Here is a 21,118-nt window from a genome sequence, read left to right on the forward strand (position 1 = left end):
CTGATTCTCAAGATGTGTCTCCGAAGATATTTTGAGGGTCACATGTTTATAAGTTGTGGTGGAAAAAGTGTTATGGGTGTGTATTAGATCAGAAGGCAGTGTGGCAACATGAAAAGATGATGGAGCCAAAGGTCAGCAGGTCTGGGTGTTGGATCCAGCTCTGCCTTTAACAAGCTGTGTGTATTTGGGTAAGTCACTTCCCTCTCTGGGCCTGTTTCCTTAAATGTAATGCAAGGGGGCCAGACCAGTGGTTCAGGCGGTTGGAGCTCCGTGCTCCTAATTCTGAAGGCTGCCGGTTCGATTCCCACATGGGCCAGTGGGCTCTCAGCCACAAGGTTGCCAGTTCAATTCCTAGAATCCCGCAAGGTATGGTGAGCTCCGCTCCCTGCAACTAAGATTGAACACGGCACCTTGAGATGAGCTGCCTCCCGGATGGCTCAGTTGTTGGTTGGAGCGCGGGCTCTCAACCACAAGGTTGCCAGTTTGATTCCTCGAGTCCTGCAAGGGATGGTGGGCTGCGCCCCCTGCAACTAGCAATGGCAACTGGACCTGGAGCTGAGCTGCGCCCTCCACAACAACTTGAAGCTAAACGGCACCCTCCACAACTAAGATTGAAAGGACAACAACTTGACTTGGAAAAAAGTCCTGGAAGTACACACTGTTCCCCAATAAAGTCCTGTTCCCCTTCCCCAATAAAATCTTAAAAAAAAAAAAAAGTAATGCAAGGGATTTGGACTAGAGCAGGGATTTTTAGCCTTTATTTTTTAGCAGTTAGACTCCTCCCAAGTTTGTTTAAACCTCTTCCAAGTGTCTTCATTTAAAAATCCATAGCTAGAGTAATAAATTTACAAGATGGCTCTTTCTCATCAAGACCAGAAGAGTTTAAGACAAGGTTATACTTGAAAACGTTAGCTTAAGGCAAAAGAAGCCAGTCAGAAAAGATCACATATTGTATGATTCCATTTGTATGAAATGTCCAGAATAGGCAAATCCAAAGAAACAGAAAATAGATTAGGCGTTGCCTAGGGCTGCAGGGGTTGAGGGGAATGGAGAGTGAGTAACTGGTAACGGGTATGGGGTTTCTTTTGGGGGTGATGAAAATATTCTAAATTTGATTGTGGTAATGGTTGTAAAATTCCAAGAATATACTAAAAACCACTAAATTGTACAGTTTAAATTGGTGAATTGTATGGGATGTGAATAAAGTTGTTACTTTAAAAAATAAGGTTATAATTCCAAATCTTCTTTAAAGTGTCTCCTTTAACTTGTTTTTTAAAAAGTGTTTTGTGTGTGTGAGTATGGAAATGTGCAAGCATTTAAAAAGGTAAAAAGAATAATACAATTAACCCCTCTGTACCTGTCATCCAACTTCAACCATTATCAACATAATCTTGCTTCATCTATATCCCAACTCACTTCTCCCCCTACACTTTCTGTACTGGATGATTTTAGACATAATATCATTTAATTCATAGACATTTCAGTACTCATCTTTAAAAGAAAAGGATTCTTTGTTAATATAACCAACCACGATACTATTATTACAACTGAAAATAAATAACAATATCACCATGTACCCAGTCAGGGTTAAAAAATTCTTCAATTGTTTCATACATTGGTTTATTCAAATCAGAATCTAAACAAAGTCCACACATTGAATTTGGTTGACATGGCTCTTAAGTGTCTTTTACAGGTTCCACCTTCCCCCCCTCCCCTTTGCTTCCTTGCAATTTATTTGTTGGAGAAAACAGGCTGTTTATTGTATAGTATCTTCCATATTCCGGATTTTGCTGATTGCATCTCCATGGTGTTGTTTACATGTAATAAACTCCTTTACAAATTAAATCTTATGCAGAATCTCAAAACACTCACACAAAAAGATGCAAAACAAGACTGCTCTGGTTGAATCAGAATGAGGAATTTGGAAGGGGGCTCACCCAAACCTTCCCCAACCTCTGGGGTACCTCCAAGGAACAAACTCCAGGGAATACAGTTTAAAAACCACTAGCCTGGATAGCGTAAGTGTGTGTGTGTGTGTACCACATGTTCAAAGCTCAGGGCTGTCTTATCTCTTTTTGGCTCTGATTACTCTGATAAATTCCTAATCTGGGACAGTGACATAATACACAAAGGTGTTTGAGGTGATAGCAAATTCAAATTCACTCTGACTTCTACCAGAGAATACACAAGCACAGTACTTTCTGTGCCCTAGTGATCCTTACAAAGAGCTCCCAGGCACCCTGCCACCTGCGTCCCCCAGGAGTCTGGCAGGGCCAAGCCCATTCTCCCTGTCTCTTAATATGACTCAGATGCTCCACTCCTCGGTCCTAAGCCATAACTTTTCATGATCTCAGGGATCTGTGGCCCCTGGCACTTTGGAACACCTCATCTTTCGACTAGGCATTTTTAGCTGGAGGAGCCCCTAGAGTGCTAAGTTTTAAAACACAGCCTCTGCCTTTGAGTAGTTTACAGCTTAGGAGGGGCGATAAAGCAAGAGACTTGTAGGTAATTAATACCAAGCGCGGTAGGAAGTACTGAGGAGGGAGGGAGGTCTGGTTAGGTGATCGTGGAAGGCTTCTGGAAGAGGGTGATTGCACCTGGGCCTCAATTCTGATAAAAGATTCGTTAAGGAAGAGTATGGATGCTGGAAACACTAAGTATGCCTGAAGACTGAAGAATCAATCCAATCTACAGAACAAAGGATTTAGGGTGAGGGACTGGGGCAGTGCCTGAGAACATAATTAGGAATGAAAATCTAATGAAAAATGTCACAAATGCACTTAAAATCCAAAATAGAGGCATTTGTAGTTTGTTTAAGAGGCTCAAAATGGCATCACTCATGCCAAAATCCCATGATACCAAACCTAGATTTAATACCTGACCTAATTGCAGTCGCAACCTCTCCCAGAAATGTAATCTTAATCAACCAGTCTGGAGTTTTCTGGTCAACACCAATGAGGTAATCTGTCATGTAGGCCCTCTCCTCAGATACAAACACTTGTGTCCCCCTCGTCCCCCCCAAAAAAAAATTGTCCCAGTCCCAAAATAACTCTTTCTTTTCTTTTGTTAATAGCTCCCTTTCCCCACCTTTCTTTCTATAAAACCTTCCCTTTTGTACAACCCCTTGTGGAGCCCTTTTAGTTGCTAGATTGGGTGCTGCCTGATCGCTTAATAAAGCCAATCAGATCTCCAAAATTACTCAGTTGAATTTTGTTTCTTAACAAGTTTTTAAAAATGCTTGTTAAGAAACAAAAGTCAGTCAGAAATACATGTTATATCACTACCCAAAACATATACATACTCATACTTTATATACATACGAGCTCATATATGCGTGTACACAGTATACTCACGCACATTCATTTATATTGAAATTAAAGTTTCCTGAAACACTTACCTTTACTAAGTACAATGTCCTCGGATTATACTTTGGGCTTTTTCACTGCTTTCCTCCTGCCAGAGGTGCCCTTTTCCCTCATTGAGCCAACGAGCACCTTTTCATCCCTTAGATCTCAGGTTAAGTGTCATCTGCCCAGAGACTAAAGTACCCACCTGATCATTCTCTTTCATGTTCTCTGCCATTTGTTGCGATGATATTTTTCAGGTTTATGTTTTTTGTTTACCTACATATTCTTTTTTTTTTTTTTTTGAGATTTTATTTTTTATTTATTTTTTTTAATTAGTTTTGGGTATACAAAACAACAGAGTGATTAGACATTTAGATACCTCCCAAAGTGATAACCCCAATAAGTGTGTCATCCATCGGACACTTTACATAGTTATTACATGTTTACCTATTTTTTTGTTGATTGTCCTTCTCCACTCTGATAAGGTGGACTCTGTGAGGGCAGGGCCTTAAGGTATAAACCCAGGCACAGAGCAAATCATGGAAAGGCAGAATTGGAGCCAGCTTGACATAATGAAAACAGCTTTGGTGGTTTGCTTCCTGTGTGCTGTGCTCTCCTGCCCTGCCTCACTCACTCCTCAGTGCTCAGAGGGTGGAAGAATGGGTACAGAACATTAGCTCCGGAGTCAGCCAGACCAGATTCAAAACCCGACTCCAACACTTCCAGAGGCAACACAAGTGGAGAGCACAGGCTCCAGCCACATGGCCCAGGCTGATCCTGGCCTTATGTTATTAGTTGCATAACCTTGGGTAAATTATTCAGCCTCTCACTGAGCTTTCTTATGTCTCAAATGAGGATGACATTAATTGCATTACCTCACATTCTTTCTAGCATTTCCTGGAGCTTGGGAACCTTAAGCAAACTGGGAATCTCTGCTGGGGCGTCCATCCCCCCACCCCCCATGGAGCTCCTGGCCTCCAGTACCTCACAGAACCAGTTGAAGTTCTTGGCTCTGCATTCATCAGGCTGAGGTCTAAGTCCAGGGCCCAGCACTTACTAACTTGTGACCTTAGAGAAGCCACAACCTCTGTGAGCCTCAGTTTCCTCAGCAAGGACTTTGTATTTCCTGAGCCAGGGTTTCATCCGCAGCTGGGACAGTCTTCTGATGACCAACCTCAGTCTCTCCAGCCCCAACATTTCCTCTTCCCTGAGGGAGAGAAAACAGAATTGTCACAGAGAGCCCTGAACCCTGGTATTATTAAGAGTCTTTCCTTCCTTCTTTTGGTTTTCTTCAGACTGAATAACCCAAATCCCTTTCTTTGCCCTCACAAATATAATTCTCAGCCCTTCCCACATCTCTCCTTTGCCATTTCCCTGTATCATCTGTGTCTTCTAATACTGGCGGCACCAGGTCCAGCTCCGAGACTCTGGTTAGGGTGTGGACAGAGTTGAGAGAAAGAGGGCTGAGAAATCACCCTGTGTCCTGTAAGACCCTCAGGTTCCCGGAATAACACCTCCATTCCTGAGGCCTTGGCCACCTGCAGGCACTGTGCTCAGTGCTCCCCTTGCACTATGTCACTTAAATGTCTTACAACTGTTAGTTGAATACTATTTTATTGATACTTAAGCCTAAACATAATCGGTGGAGTTCATCTGCCCCCCCCAGCTCCTCCTTGGACGCCGGTGCTATCACAGTGGGACAAGCCAAAAGCTACAAATAGAGTTGTCTCTTCTGAAGGGAGGAAAACATGCCACAGGGGGAGAAGTTTCCAGGAGGTAAATAAGAGAAAATATAAAAAGGATAAAAGACCCAGAGACACATACAGTCCAGAAATGTGTTACAATCTACATTCATCTGTGCTGAGGGTGTGGGGAGGCAGAGTGATGAGAGGTAGGTGGGGTAAGTTTGGGAATTTTCAACAGAAATAAGAATGTGGGGGGGGGTGGCAGGCAGGGGAAAGAGGTGTCCCCACCCACATGCTTGTGAAGAACCAGAAGATCAGGAAGGTGATAGTGTGTAAACTGTGTTTATTTTTTCCAAAGTCTAAAAATACAGTGAAAAGGAAACACACATAAACTAACCTAACCAGAAATGGGGAAAAGTGGCCATGGCAACAGCTGAGAAATCTGGAGGCAGGAATTTCAGGAACTGGGATAACTCAATGACCGGAGTTTGGAAATTCCAAGCCATGACGAGGCTCTTGAAAGCTGCCAGCTTCCGATCAGAGTCTGGAGCACTTTCCAGCAGCCTGGGGTGGGGCAGAGAAGGAATGAGGTGAGGGGGGGGGGTGTTGAATGCCTCCTACTGAGAGGGCAGACCTGTCGCCTTGAGAGGGTGTGCGTGAGGAATGGCTAAGATGTGGGGTCCTCCATTTAGTCCTCTCTCATAGTAATAACAACTATAACAACAACCCATTACTGAGAGATCACCAGATACCAGCAATCTTATGTAGTATTATTTTCCCCACTTTACAGATGAAGACTCAGAGGCACAGAGAGGCTAAGCAATTTGCCTAAGGCCTCACAGCTGGTAAATGGCAAAGAGAGGGACCTTTTTGAGATCATAGATCCCTTTTGTGGATCTGATGAAAGCTTTGTATCCGATATACCCAGGAGAAAGCTTATAATTAATTTATATACAACATTTTACATTAATTTCAGGGGGTTCAAAGAGCCCTTCAGCTCATTCCATGGTAAAGCCATTGGAGAGTAGGGCCAGCCAGTGTCAAATCATCTCCCACCCCATCTCTAACCCCATAGTCCGGTAAACAAAGCAACCGTGTATATGGGGTGGCTTACAGCAATTGCCTGCCATCCCTGGAAAGCCCTGCTATCCTGGGACCTGGGATTTGCCCAAGCTGATTTGAGAGGTTTTCCCAGCCTGCTCCGGTGTGAGGTGGGGTTAGGGGTGGCGGGTGGGAGGGGGCTGGGCTGAGCAAGCTGTTAATGGGCTCTGTGGAGAAGCCAGAATGGTGAGGACAACGCTTTTCCCTCACCCCCTCAGGGTATCCTTTTCGGGCCGAGATTTGGAACTGCCCTGACTAGAAGAGATGAAGGCCTCCTCCCTTAATTAAATGCCCAGGGGTTGCTATGGAAACCAGAGCTTCCAAATCCTGGCCAGACAATAGGGAGAGGAGCTGCCTTCAGCCTAGATAAGTGAAGCTTCAGGGGCCTCGTTGGGGAAAGGAATGGGAGCCAGAGAGTGAGAAAAAGGGGATGCCAACCAAAGAGCTCAGCCTCCCTTTTCCCTGGAACTGTGGGAAAGGGCCTCTCAGAACCTAGAGGTCTGCCTAAGACTGGGGGGAGTGGAGGGGGGCGTGATGCTCCTGGACGGGAAAAGGGAGTGGGGGTGGGGTAGCTGGAGCCCAGCATTGCCCAGAACTGAACACCTCCTTTGTTCCCAGAGGAGAAAGCTCACCAAGTTGGTAAACAAAGGGAAGAGGCCAGAGGGCAGACAGCTAGGCGATAAGGCCTGGGACCGCAGAGAGATGAGTACTGGAGCCTGAGCAAGGGACGGGACTCTCCTGCGTCCCACTGACAGGCAGAACGTTTGCATATATTGTCGCAGTGACACACAGTCACCAGAGCCACACAGGACCCACCCGTCACACACCTTTACAGAAACAATGTGCTTAAGCACCTGTCTTTGGGGACACTCAGACCCCCTACTCCTTTGGCCTCCTAACTACCCTCTGGAGCCCCCTTTCCATCCCCATCTTTTAGAATGTCTCTGTAGCGAAGGCAGAGAACAGTTCTGTCTGTAATCAGCTCAGCTGCAGGTGGGAGAGCTGCATCTGGGGTTCAGGGACTTCAGTAGGTCATGGGTCCTGTCACCTCGTGTCAAGAGAAAAGACCCTATTTTGAAACCATGACCATACTTACCATTCATCAGCATTTATGTGCCAGGCACTGTGCTGAAGGCAATACAAATAATCCTCTTATAATGCCCCCTCCAACGCTGCGAGGTTAAAATTATTGTCCTAGTTTCCTAGAGAGAGGAATCTGAAGGAAAGTTAGGTAAAGCCAGCATGTCTCACAGCCAGTAAGTGGCAGAGCTGGGAATTGAACCCAGGTTAGTCTGATTCTAATGCCTGAGTGCCTTACCACTTTCCGCATCTTTGCTACAAAAACTTCTTGGAAACTTCTCTCAGCAAGCCTACTCTGTTCTCATCCCTTCACTCTCCCACTCGGTGTTACCTAAATACTTATGTAGAAGCAGTTCCCAATTTGTAAGCTGGTTATCTAAAAGGTTTATATATAACTTGGATGTTTGGAGTGCACACACATTTTTCCCAGAGAAAAGGTATTAAATGGGCCCAGAAAGGCCACTTGATCCAGAATGCAGCTGACAATGGTACATCTGGTTCAGGACTAGCCTGGGGCCCCAACTATCATTAATATATTGTTTCCTGGAGAAATGCATTCCCCAGTTACATTGGTGAAAAAAACAGCTTTCTTTTCCTCACTTTCTCCTCCCTTTCCTCCCTCATCCTGCTCGACCTGTACTCCAGTTGTTGGAGTGGTGGGGGCAGGGGGAGGGGAGGGGGAATGATAATAATTCATAATTCAGGCTACATTCTGGGTGCTGCCCAGAGGGTGTGTTTCTTGAGAAAGGGGACCAGAGTGGAGAAGAGTTAAGGAACCCAGTCTTCCAAAGCTGAAAGAATTGTTTAGGTGCCACAGAGGAGACTTGAGGACGGAGGGGGTGAGCAGGATAGCTGTTTGCATCTATTTAAAGCACTGTCTTGATTGCACATAGCTCCAGAAGGCCAAACTAGGACCAAGAAGTAACAAGGTGTGAGTTTTCTTCATAAGAAAGAACTTTCTAACTATGAAATCTCTTCAAAATGGAATAGGCCCCGTGGTAGAGTAGTGAGTTCTCTGCCACTGGAAGTACTCAAAGAGAAGGTAGATGACCACTTATTGGGCATATGGGAGAGGGAAAGAAGCATTGGACAAGTTGACCTCTGAGATCCCTCTAAATTCATATACTCATTTAGCGAAATGTTATGTAGTATCTATACGCAGCACTACACGTACGCTAGAAACAAGGTTTACAGTGGAGAATAAAATGGGGTCCCTGCCCTCAGGAGCATACAGTCTAGTGGGAGAGTCAGGCATTAAATAAATAAATACAACTAAATATATAATTTCAAATGATGATATCGGTTATAAAGGAAAATAATAGGGTACTACAGTAAGAGAATAACGAAGGGATCTAATTCAGAGATTGGATCCAAGAGGGCCTCTCTGAAGCATCCACAGTGAGGCCGAGATCTGAAGGATGAGTGGGATTCAGCCTGGAAAAAAGAGTGTGTGTGTGTGTGTGTGTGTGTGTGTGTGTCCACATGCACATGTGTTGGGGAAGCGTTGTGTTCAGGGCAGAGGCAACAGCAAGTAAGGCCCTGGGGCAGGAAAGAATAGAAAATTGTAAGTGAGGGGAGAATGGCAAGAGATGACATTGACCGGAGAAAGGGGTTAGGTCTTATAGGCCAGGCCACGGCAGGAGTTTCCATTTTACCCAGTTCCCTAACCTTATCTCTCTCGCTCTCGCTCTGGCTCTCTGATTGTATACATATATTTAACAATACAGTTTTACATAGAATGCTAAGAACACTTTCTTCATATTTTACGGAAGGACTTGAAACGTGGGCTTTCTATATCCATACCATAGCACAGCCATACCATAGCACAGCCAAACCTACTCCTAAATAAATGCATTACAATTAGTTTAGCATTGAAAGGTGTAATGGCAATAATGAGGGAAGGAAAAAGTGCAAGTTTGTTTTACATAACTGAATGAAAAATAAACTCAAGAAATAGTCAACAAAATATAATATGGCCTCATGCGCCCTGAAGGAGGTGGTGCTCGATTCGGAGGGGTGATTGCAATGTCCAAGTCTCCTACCTGGAATTTCTGTGACTGAAGGCTCATGGAATCGCCAGTCCCCTTCCTCCCAGACAAGGTGCCGCCCATCTCCTTTCCTCCATAGCCAGGTCTTTTAATATCCATAAAAACAATTGCAAAACTGAAGCATGTGCCCTTCTCTTGAGCTTATGATAGACTTCTTTCAAAGTTGCATCCATCCAGATGTAGATCTGCAGCTTGCTGGATGGCATGTTCCCACGGGAAAATTCGTCCGTGAGGCGGTGGCAGCCATTGTGGGTCGTGAAGAAGTGCAGCAGCAGAGGGCATGTCTTCTCCAGGTCAATCTGCTTCTCTAGCTCCTTCTTAATTTCCTCCTGGGTAATGGGCGACTCCATCGCCATCTTCCTCCTATGGCCCAGAGGCGCTTGCTCTGACCTTATCTCTTAACTAGATGTACCTCTCCAGTCCTGGATCCCCAGGCAGCTGGCAGCTCCAGTTTCTGGCAGCTCCCCAAGTTGCAAGGCCTCACTATTCCCTACCCTGGGACCTCCCACCTAGTGATGCTCCTTGTACTTTATCAGTGTCGCAAGAGGTGCAATGGTAGCATTCACATCTGTCTTGTGTGGGAGGCCCAGGTTCAATTCTTAACCCTTACCTTTCCTCTCAAGAGGTAACACAGTTTAGTGGTAAAGAGCCCAGACTCTGAAGCCAGCCTGCCTGAGTTCAGATGGTGACTCTGTCACTTGCTGTTGGATCTTGCCGGGTTAATTCACTGCTCTGTGCCTCATTTGCCCCATGTGTGACAGGGGGAGGATGACCACACCTCACTCCTAGCAGTGTTATAAATTAATATTCATTAAGAGTTTAAGACAGTTCCTGGCATGTAGTAACTGTTATATGAGTGTTTGTTAAATAAATCACTGGCAATAAATCATGGGAACATCTGCTTCTCTGTCTCATCCCATGCTCTTCCCATTCAATCCCTAGGCCGACAGCAGGGAGCCAGGGGCCAAGCCTACAGCTCTCTCTCCTCCCCTGTTTTTCTAGTAAGGGCTGCCTCTGGCCACAATTCTGGTACTTAAAAAAGGAGGCACAGCTGCGTTCACTGCAGCTCAGCCCTCCTCGCCCCCAGCGTAAAAGATGTTCCTACTGGGAGGCTACAGTCAAATCATGGGGCGCTGGTCTTTCCTCCCTCCTCTTCCCCCTTCCCATTGGTTTCAGAGGCTGAGAATATTTTGGATACACTGAATGTATAATTAAGCCCATTTCCTGGGCCCGGGGCCTAATCCCCAAGACTGAGTTTAAAGTTTCTCCCACATGCTCCCATACCACCCACCCTATGGTCATTTCCAATGTCAAACTTACACTTCTACATCATAACCACCAGCTCTCTTGTTTGTGTCCTTGAGGGCAGCAGCTGTCTCCCTATTCTCTGTTCCCTCCCAGGGCCTACATATGGCACTGTTCCCTCTCATATCATTTCTCACCCGTCCTCCTGGTATCTCTGAGCCAGCGACACTGCCCTGCTGTCAGCATCTCAGGTTTGCTGTTCTCGCTCCTCAGGGCCTTTACTTGTGCTTTGCTCCCTGGCCAAGGTGTTCTTCCCCAGGTCTCTGCCTAGCTCTCTACTACTCCTTCTTCAGGTCTCAGCTTATGCTTCACTTCCTCTAGGAAGATTTCCATAAGTCCCCTGGTCTAGGTAGGTGTGTCTCTCAGCACCTAGATTTCCTACCATTGTATTTTAAGCAGCTCTTTACTTAACTATGTCTCCCATTAGCCTGTCAAGCTCAGGCAGGGCAGGAGTCATGTTTATCTAATTGGCTATTGAATCCTTAGTGCTCAGCCTGGGCTCTTTAATAGACCAGGAGCTTATGCCCTGGGGCACGTGGATGACTATAACCAGGGGTTCATGAGGCTTCCAAAAATCATACGAAAATGTTTGTAGATTTGTAGTGCCTTCTTTTTGGGAGAGAATCTGTATTTTTTATTACAATCTCAAAGGATATGGAACATCCCTCCCTTCCCCTCAAAAAAGGTTAAGCCACTAAGGTTAAAAACCATTAAGAAATGTATAGGGGCCTGCTGGGTGGCTCAGGTGGTTGGAGTGCCGGGCTCCTAACTCGGAGGTGGCTGGTTTGTTTCCCACATGGGCCAGTGAGCTGCGCCCTCTACAGCTAAGACTGTGAACCACAGCTCTCCCTGGAGCTGGACTACCGTGTGCCACAGTGGCCAGTGGCCCACATGAACTGCCAGGGCAACCCGTGACCCACTGCCTGGGGGGGGGGGGGGGGACTGCAAGGCTCATAATACCAGCCTGGGTCAGGGAGCTGTGTCCTACACAACTAGACTGAGAAACAATGGCTTGAACCGGAGTGGGGCGGGGGGAGGCGGAAGAAGGGGGGGAAAATGTGTAGACATTTTATAAACATTGGTGTGTTTTTTGTTTTTTTTTTGGATGCATCTACCTGTGAATATAATTGTTGATACGCAACAAGCAGTTACTGAATGGATGACTAAGCCTCCTCCTTGGGGTTAGGGTGTTTGTAATGTTTTCAACGGATCAAGAAGAACCTCAAAAGAAAGCGAAAGCTTTGCCAGTAAAAGTGCTCCTTGCTTCAGCCCCTGACTCTGTGGCCCTAAATACCCCTCTCCCCAGTGGGACCTACAGCTTAAGATCAAAGCTTCGGAGGCTCACAGCCCCTGCCAGAACTCATCTCCTGTCCTGAAATCCACCTACTGCGCCTTTGCAGCCTGTCAGCTGAAAATAATCCTGGTGAAAGCTAAGGAAGGAATCCTGCGGAAGCTTTGAATGAGGAGGACTCTGCCATCTGCTGGCTGCCCTGCTCCCCTTCAGCTGCCTGGCCCAGCGCCAGGTGGCTCAAAGAATGAGGTCAGAGCAGGGAAGAAGAGAGCGAGGTAAGGCAGGGGGGTGCCAGTGGAGGGGGCGGCTCCCCAATGGACAGTCTTTCCCTTCAAGATTAGGCTTTGTCTTCAAACAAGTCAGGGGCGGTAGCTTCTGCTTTGGAGCCTCCCCGCTTCCCTTCCCAGGGCTCCTATCTTCTATTCCCAAATTAGGAGTTTGTGGAGGGTAGGGGGCGTACTGGGGGTGGAGGTTCTTCTGCAGCTCGAGGGAGGTCCAGTCCCTCAGACTTGGCTTTCTCATCTATCTCTTTTCCCAGAGCCTGGCTATTGCCAACACCTTTGGATCCTGAGCCAAATCTTCGCATCGCCTACACTTGGCGTGTGGTGTACCAGCCTCCCCACATCACCATGGAAACAAGAGTCTCTGCATCCATCCCAGAGCTGAAGCTATGAGAAGAATCTGGATTTCAGGGTGGGGTGCATAAGAAGGGCAAAAGAGAAAAACCTTCATAGAAATGATGGAGAAAGAGAGAGAGGGAGACGCGCGCACGCACACGTCAGGGTGGGGGAAGGATTGCGTTATAAGGGTTATTGAAATAATTTGTACCCTGGGAAGACAGGCAGCTTCTTTGACAGGCCAAGAATGCGGTCCTCTCATGGGCCACTGGTCAGTCCAAACTGACATCCCCTCTCCACCAGCTGTCCCCCAGTAGCAGTACAACCTTCGGTGAGTTACTTAATCCGTCTAAACATCACTTTTCTCATCTAAAAGGAAAATAACAGCACTTACTGCACAGCATTAGTATAAGAATCCAATGAGGTGATGCATATATAGCACTTAATATCGTGCTTAGCACATAGGGAGTGCTCAGAAAGGTAGTTACGTGCTTGTTGTACGTGCTTATATATCTGTATCTATTATTTGTGCCTCCTTAAGCTAAATTGCCAGCCCTTCAGTGACAATACCTGAGTAATTCCTTACAATTTTCAACGTGCTTTTACACATATTTTCTCATGTGTCCCACCCCAATCCCCAAAAGTAGAGAAGAGATTACTATCCCCACTTGGCAGACAAATGTGCAGATTCAGAGTTTAAGCTTGTTCAAAGGCTCAGCTCTGATCTGGTGCCAAAATTCAAGGTTCTATAGAGCCTGAGTTCATTGCCTGATTCACTCATCTCCTTTCTGTGTGTCCCTGTACCCAGCATGGGGCCACAGACAGTGTCTCATTGTTTGCTGACATTGATCATGGAGCAGGAGTCTCAAGGAAGAACTAATCTTGAGTTTGACCATGAAGGAAGCAGAAAACTCTTAATTGAATCTATATTTAAAACATTCCCACAAAAGGGGTGTGACTGCTAATGGTTTGGAGTTTCTTTTGGGGGTGGTGAAAATGTTCTAAAATTGGTTGTGGTAATGGTTGCACTACTGTGAATGTACTAAAAACCATTGACCCATACATTTTAAGTGGGTGAATTGTATGGCACGTGAATATCTCAATAAAGCTCTTATTTTTAAAATTCCCACAAATCATATAACAGGCCCACATATGGAACCATTGAATTCTACCAAACATTTAAGAAAGAAATAATGCCAATTGGACACAAACTTTTCCAAATGATAGAAAGAAAGACTATTCTCCCCAACTCATGTTATTAGGCAAGCATAACACTTATACCAAACCTGATAAAGACATAAGAAAGGAAAACTACACTCATGATCACAGATGCAAAGTCCTATAACACAGTGCTATATTTGTTTATACTATGAGCAAATAATGTCTAGCCATACATAAAAAAGATAATATATCATAATTATGTTCACCTTAGTCCAAAAATGAAAAGTTATTTAACATTTGAAAATCAGTGTAATTCACTATACGAACCAAATCAACATGCAAGAAAAATCAAATGATTTAGTCTCATCTATGGAAACTTGATTTGTGACAAAAGGGGCCGTGCAGAGCAATAGATACAGAAAAGTGCTTGGTAAAATTCAACATCCATTCATGATTGAAAACAATCAAACCTAATAAAGTAAGGATTAAACAGAAATTTTCTTAATTTGAAAAAGAATAACTTTAAAATCACTATAAGCAAACACTACACTTAGTGGTAAAATGTTGAAAGCTTTCCCTTTGTGATCAATAACAAAATCCCCCCTATCATTTTTCTAGTCAATATTGTTTAACATTGTCCTAGAGGTCCTAACCTGGGCAGGAAGGCAAAAAACAAAAAAAGGAATAGAAAATTTGAGGAAAAGAAGAAATAAATATATCATCATTCAGAGATAATATCATTGTGACACAGAAAATCTAGAGAAATCTATAAATAAATTATAAAAATTAAGAAATGAACTTAGCAATACTATTGCTGGATACAAGATCAATTTTCAAAAATCAATATTTCATATAAATCAATATGTCAGCAACTAAAAAGTAAGTTTTAAAAGGTACAATTTACATTTGAATAAAAATATCAAGCATCTAAGAATAATTCTAACAAAATTTGTTCAAGACTTCTAATAAGAAAACCATATAACAATATTAAGAGAAATTAAAGAAGACCTAAATAAACAGAGGGATACATCCTGCCCATGAATTGGAAAACTCAATATTGTAAAGATGGCAATTCTCCCCAAACTTGTAGAGAGAGCCACTGCAATCCCCATATATAGTGTTTTTTTCATGGAAACTGACAAGCTGATTTATAAACTTATATAAAAATTCAAAGAGCCAAGAATAACCAAGACACTCTTCAAGAAGAATAAGATGTGAGTTCTTGGTTTAGCATATATCAAGACTTATAATAAAGCTATGATTAAGACAGTGTGGTATTGGTACACGGATAAAGAAACGAGCCAATGGAATAGAATAAAGGAGGAAACACAAACCCACATGTATATGTACACTTGATTTATGGCAACAGGGACAGTGCAGAGCAATGATGAAATATCCCCAAGGCATATATAAAATCACAGTATACAAAAGTCAACTCCAGTTGAATTATAGATAAAAATATAAAAGGCAGAACAGTAAAGACTCTAGAAAATAAGGTAGGAATCAATTTTCATAACCTTAGGATAGGGAAAAACTCCTTAAACAATATATAAAAAAGAAACATTTAAGTCTAAATAAAAAGACTGATACATTTGACTACATTCAATTTCTAAGTATTCTGTTAGTTAAAAACAAGCAAAACACCATTAAAAATATAAAAAGGAAATATATTATGGTATGTGAATTTAAAAAAATTTTTTTAAGTGAGAAGACAAGCCACAAACTAGAACAAATTTGGAACATATACTGATAAAGGACTTATATCCAGAATATAAAATGAATTACTACAATGAGACAAAGGCATACAACCTAATATTTAAAAACTGGGTAAGAAATTTGAATTAGTTGCACCATAAAAGAGGATGTCCAAATGATAAATAAACATTGGAAAGGGTGTTTGACTTCATTAGTCATCAAGAAAACACCAGAAACACCCAACTTAAAAAGACTGAAAATACCAAGCGCTGAGGAGAATGTAGAGCAACAAGAACTCTCCTACACTGCTGGTGGGAATGGAAATTGACACAACCACTTTGGGAAACAGCTCAGTCTGTATGATAAAGTTTATTATCTGCATAACTTGTGAACCAGTACATGTACACACCCATAGAAATGCACGCATATGTACTCCCAAGTAGAGTGCACAAAAATATTCACTACCCCCTAATGGTAATAGCTCTAAACTGGAAACAACCCAAATGTCTACTGACAGTAGAACAGAAGTCATATGTAAATAATACATGCTTATGATTTCATTTATATACAGCTATTAAAAAACAAAATTCAACAGCGTAAATTTGGAGATCTCATTGGCTTTATTAAGCAGTTCACTAATTGAGCAGCGTCCCATCTAGCAACTAGAAGCATCCTCCAAGGGTTGTGCAAAATGGAAGGTTTTTATAGGCAGAAAGAGGGTGGGACTAAGAAGTTAAAGAGTGGATAATTTTGGGCAAAATCATTTTCTCTTAGGGGAAGGCAGGGAGTCTTATCAGGCAGATTAGCTCACTAGTGTGCATCAGAAAATTCCAAACTCATTGGTTTAAAATTCCATTCCTGGGAGAGACCAAAACTGCAATTAGGTTAGGTATTAAATCTAGATTTGTTATCATGGACTTTCAACACAAGTGACTGCCATTTTTGGTCTGTGGTTTCCTCTTTAATACAGTTCAAAAAAAGGGCAACACCAAACTAGAGTTTGTTGACTGAAGATCTTAGGACTTCTCAACCTCCATAATCATGTGAGACAACTATATATACAGAGGGTGCCAAAAAAATGTATACACATTTTAAGAAAGGAAAAAACTGTGTTAAAGTTGTAATACTCAATACCGTGTTTCCCTGAAAATAAGACCTAGCCGGACCATCAGCTCTAATTCATCTTTTGGAGCAAAAATTAATGTAAGACTCAGTATTATATTATATAATATTACATTATATTATATTATATAGACCCAGTCTTATAGCAAAATAAGACCGGGTCTTATATTAATTTTTGCTCCAAAAGATGCATTAGAGCTGGTGGTCGGCTAGGTCTTATTTTCAGGAAAACACAGTGTATACTGATAACACAAGATGAATACAAGTCACGTTTGACTTCTGCAATTACAAGAGGTGCTCAAAGTGGTTACCATCCGTGTCATTTTAATAGTTTTTTTCCTTTCTTAAAATGTGTATACATTTTTTTGGCACCCTCTGTATATAAAGTCTCCTATTGGTTCTGGAGAACCCTAATACAAATTTTGGTTGGGAGTGGTTCTAGATGAACAGAATTTTGAATATGTGTTTTTGGAATTGGTTCTGAGTTTTCTGGAATTGGTGCTCTAATATGATTTAAAGATGTTTACAACTCCATTTCTAGTAGTAAAGAGAGCACTGAAGTCCACGTCATGATCTGGCAGGAGATATATGCAGAATAGCACGATTGGCTACTCCCAGTCAACCACTTATAAGAAGCAAGAATCTGACAACTATGTACAAGTTATGTGCTAACATTTTTGGTAAACTAGCAATAATAATATTATTAGTGGACAAAGTAAGGAAAGAAAAGAAAGAGCTTAGAAATTCAAATTCTCAGTTCATGTGCCACACAAATGACCTGAAAGCTTCTATGTCTGCCCTCAAGGAGACCCTTATCACCTGTAGCTGCAGGGCTGAGATTGCTGAAAATCAAACTGCAGCATCTCATCCTGCCAAGTGGCTGAATTACAACATAAATTGAACTCCCAGCCTCACAGGGTGTCTACTGTCTTTAAAGTGAGGGCATTTCCTGGAAAGGAACGGAATTTTGAAAATTGGAATGGGGACATGTGGGAAGACTCTGATGAAGGTGGAGACATTGAGCCCAAGAAACAACAGACCCAAAATGGACTCACTTTTGCTAAAACCTACCAAGATTTAATACCTAAACTGATTTCAGTTTCAGCCTCTCCCCGCAGTGAAATTTTAAACCAATCATTCTGGAATATCCTGATCAGCACTAGGGAGCTTATCCACCTGATAAGACTCCCTGTCTTCCCCTAAGGGAAGGTGACCCTGCCTGAAAGAATCCTCTCTTTTAACTTTCTGTTTCATCTTCTTTCTGGCTATAAAAACGCCCCATTTTGAACAACTCCTCGGAGTGCCCATTTAGTTGCTAGATGGGACGCTGCCTGATTCATGAATCATGTAACAAAGATAATTAGATCTTCAAATTTACTCGGGTTAACTTTGTTCTTTAACAGTCTAAATTCTGATGAGTCTTCTTCATCAGCAAGAAGCCTCTCTGCCCACATCTAAGGGGATTAACCTTACATTGTCTGAGGAAACCATAATGGCTTCCTCTGAGGCAGTTGCCATGTGCAACAATGCTGGGTCTTCTCAGGAGCCACTCCACCACATGTCTGTTTCCAGACCTATAACTAGACTCAAGTTCCAGCAGACGCCTAAATGTGAGGTACAAAGTGTGACCCACGATGATGTGTGCTACACTCCAATATACTGTGGATGAAAAAGGAGTTCTATGGAGAGTAATCTCACAGGGTGATCAGATCATAAATTCTTAACTGGACAGGTCACTGTAGGTATTCATGCCCCAGGTACAATTTCCTTAGTAAAAGGCTTATCTTTGCCGTAAGCAAGCTCTGTCAAATGTTTCTGTGCATCTAGGTAACACAAGTTTGAAATACCTCTTTACAGACCCCTCCTTCTAAAGCATAACCACCCTCAAGAGAGCACATAATCTTATTAACTATCCTGTAATCTGATCCCTGCCTTGCTTTCTCCCACCTTCATGTACTCCACCTTAAGGTCCCTCCTTAATTCCAAATATGTAAAAGAAGCTGTAAACTGTCATTTTTTTGGAAGCATTTTTCTCAGTCTGTCGAGATCTTTCTTCTAGGCGAATCCTCTGTTTGACTGAAATAAATTTGTATTAAAATTCCCTAAGGGTTTGGATGTTCTTACATTGACATTACTTACTTGAGTTCTCTAACTAATACACACAGAATGTCAGAAAACATGTGTGGGAATAGATAATAAGAATGTGGGATAATGGTGGAAGGAACAGAAAGTTGAATCAGGCCAAATTTATTGATATGGACTCATTAAGCTGAGATTCTCATTTAATGTTGCAGCTCGGAGAGTTAGAAAGATTTTAACTGGTTGGTTGGCTGAAACCTGGACCAAAAGGTGACCCAGACTTGCCTTGGTTTAATGGCAAGGAGGGAGGGATTTAATAGAGGGAGGGATTCAAAAGCTTAGGGAGATTGAAATGTTCAAGTGGACTTTTCATTTAAGACCACTCACCCACCCTGGGAGAGTCCAGAAGGCATACCTTTCACCACTACTGTGAGAAATAAATTTATGAAGGGAGCCTCAGCATCCTTGAAGAGCTCTATGATCACTATTCTCTGTAGGTCAGACCTTACAGTGGGAACGGCAGTCACTGAACTGGGAAACCTAAATGCAGTGGGAGTAACTGGATCCCAGAGTGGCAGGGGCCAAGTGGCAGCACTCAACCACCAAAGACAAATTAGCTGTGATTACCATAATAGACAGCAGAGACAAGGCAGAAATTGGACTAGTTCAATTCACAAAGACTCTATAGTATTGGCTAGTTGATCATGGTGTTTCTAGAAGTAAAATAGATAGGAAGTCTACTAAATTCTTACCTGATTTGAAAAAGCAGAAAAGTTCTAGTTCAAGTAATCAGAATTCTAACCAGAATCATAAAAAGAGTAATAGTCTCTCAATCAATTCTCAGACTTGAGCCACTTTACAGACCTAGAATTTCTTCAATGAAGGCGAAGTTGGGTTCTCTTGAGAAAAAGACCCAGTACATTGCCAAAATTTTATACTGTTAATCTTTCTCCTAGCCTTCCCCAAAGGGACTATGGCCCTTTACCAGAGTAACTGTGCACTGGAGAAAAGGACATTATCAGACTTTCCAGGGACTGTTGGACACTAGTTATGAACTGACACTAATTCCAGGAGACCCAAAATGTCACTGTGGTCCGCCAGTCAGTGTAGGGGCTTATGGAGGTCAGGTGATCAATGAAGTTTTAGCTCAGTTCTGTCTCACAGTGGGCCAGTGGATCCCTAATCCATCCTGTGGTTATTTCTCCAATTCTGGAATACATAAATGAAATAGACATACTCAGCAGCTGGCAAAATCCTCACACTGGTTCTCTGACTTGGGGCGTGAGGGCTATTATGGTGGGAAAGGCCAAGTGGAAGCCTCTAGAACTGCCTCTACCTAGGAAAATAGTAAACCAAAAGCAATGCTATATTCCTAGAGGGATTAGTGTCATCACCAAGGATTTGAAAGATACAGGTGTTGTGATTCCCGCCGCATCCCCCATTCAACTCATCTATTTGGTCTGTGCAGAAGGCAGATGGACCTTGGAGAATGACAGTGGATTATTGTAAGTTTAACCAGGTGGTGACTCCATTGCAGCTGCTGTGCCAGATGTGGTTTTATTACTTGAACAAGATGACATGTCTTCTAGTACCTGGTATGCAGCTATTGATCTGACAAATACCTTTTTCTCCATCCCTGTCCATAAGAACCACCGGAAGCAGTTTGCTTTCAGCTGGCAAGGCCAGCATTACACCTTTACCATCTTACCTCCGGGGTATATTAACTAAACATATACCCTGTCATAATTTAGTTCACAGGGATCTTGACCACCTTTTGTTGGAAAAGTCAGTCTCATGCCCACAATCTTTCCACCCATGCTTGGCCATGTAAGAATGGACCTTGGGCATGGAACACTTTCTTACCCAGAGATAGTCCTCACAGCCTGTGCTGGGCCCAACAGCTTCTGTGGGAATATCTTTTCCTATTTCATGCTCAATGTGTACTCCTTTGTTCCGCTTAAGTGTGTGCATCAGCAGCCCGCAGGCATGCCCGCAACTATTTCAGACTCCGTGGGGCAGGGGGAGGGGTCCTTGTATTGTGGCACCAGAGGGGTGCGTGTAGGTCAATTGCCCTGCATGGAATTCCAGGAGGAACCCGCTGGCTATGGGGGACCAATGCCCACTATTGAAGCTGATCCAGCCATAGTTCAGGGGCTTTCCAGTTTAGTGAAATTTCAAGGGATTAGTGAGGTGGGGCACGTGAAGATATCCCTTCCAAAGTGAAAGAAAAGTTGTTGGCATCTGGCCTCTCTTACAACCAAAAGAGAGGGCCTCTTTAGATTCTGGAGGCAACATATTCCTTATTTGGGTGTGTTACTCTGGCCCATTCACCACGTAACCTGAAAAGCTGTTAGCTCTGAGTGGGGCCCGGAACAAGAAAAGTCTATGCAATAGGTCAGGCTGCTGTGCAAGCCTCTCTGCCACTTGGGCCACATGGTCCACCAGATTCAATAGTGCTTGAAGCGTCAGTGGCAGACAGGGTGCTGTGTGGGGATTTTAGCAGGTCCCTATCAGTGAATCCCAGGGCAGGCCCTTAGGATTTTGGAGCAAAAGCCCTGCTGTCCTCCACAGATAACTACTCCTCTTT

The 21,118-nt window shown here is 43.3% G+C and overlaps 1 pseudogene across 1 annotated transcript; it reads right to left on the reverse strand.

The window, feature by feature from the left end:
• Positions 1-459: 459 nt before the first annotated feature.
• On the reverse strand, positions 460-11,476 carry LOC148759061 (histone deacetylase complex subunit SAP18 pseudogene; annotated as a pseudogene). The gene is made up of 2 exons (XR_016021543.1): positions 5,430-11,476; positions 460-4,554 (listed from the first exon to the last, which is right to left on the reverse strand). The product of XR_016021543.1 is annotated as a histone deacetylase complex subunit SAP18 pseudogene (transcript).
• Between the last annotated feature and the right edge of the window lie 9,642 nt (positions 11,477-21,118).

This window comes from Rhinolophus sinicus, chromosome 1 (assembly GCF_057876585.1).
Source record: "Rhinolophus sinicus isolate RSI-liver-muscle chromosome 1, RSI-T2T, whole genome shotgun sequence".
Classification (NCBI taxonomy): domain Eukaryota; kingdom Metazoa; phylum Chordata; class Mammalia; order Chiroptera; family Rhinolophidae; genus Rhinolophus; species Rhinolophus sinicus.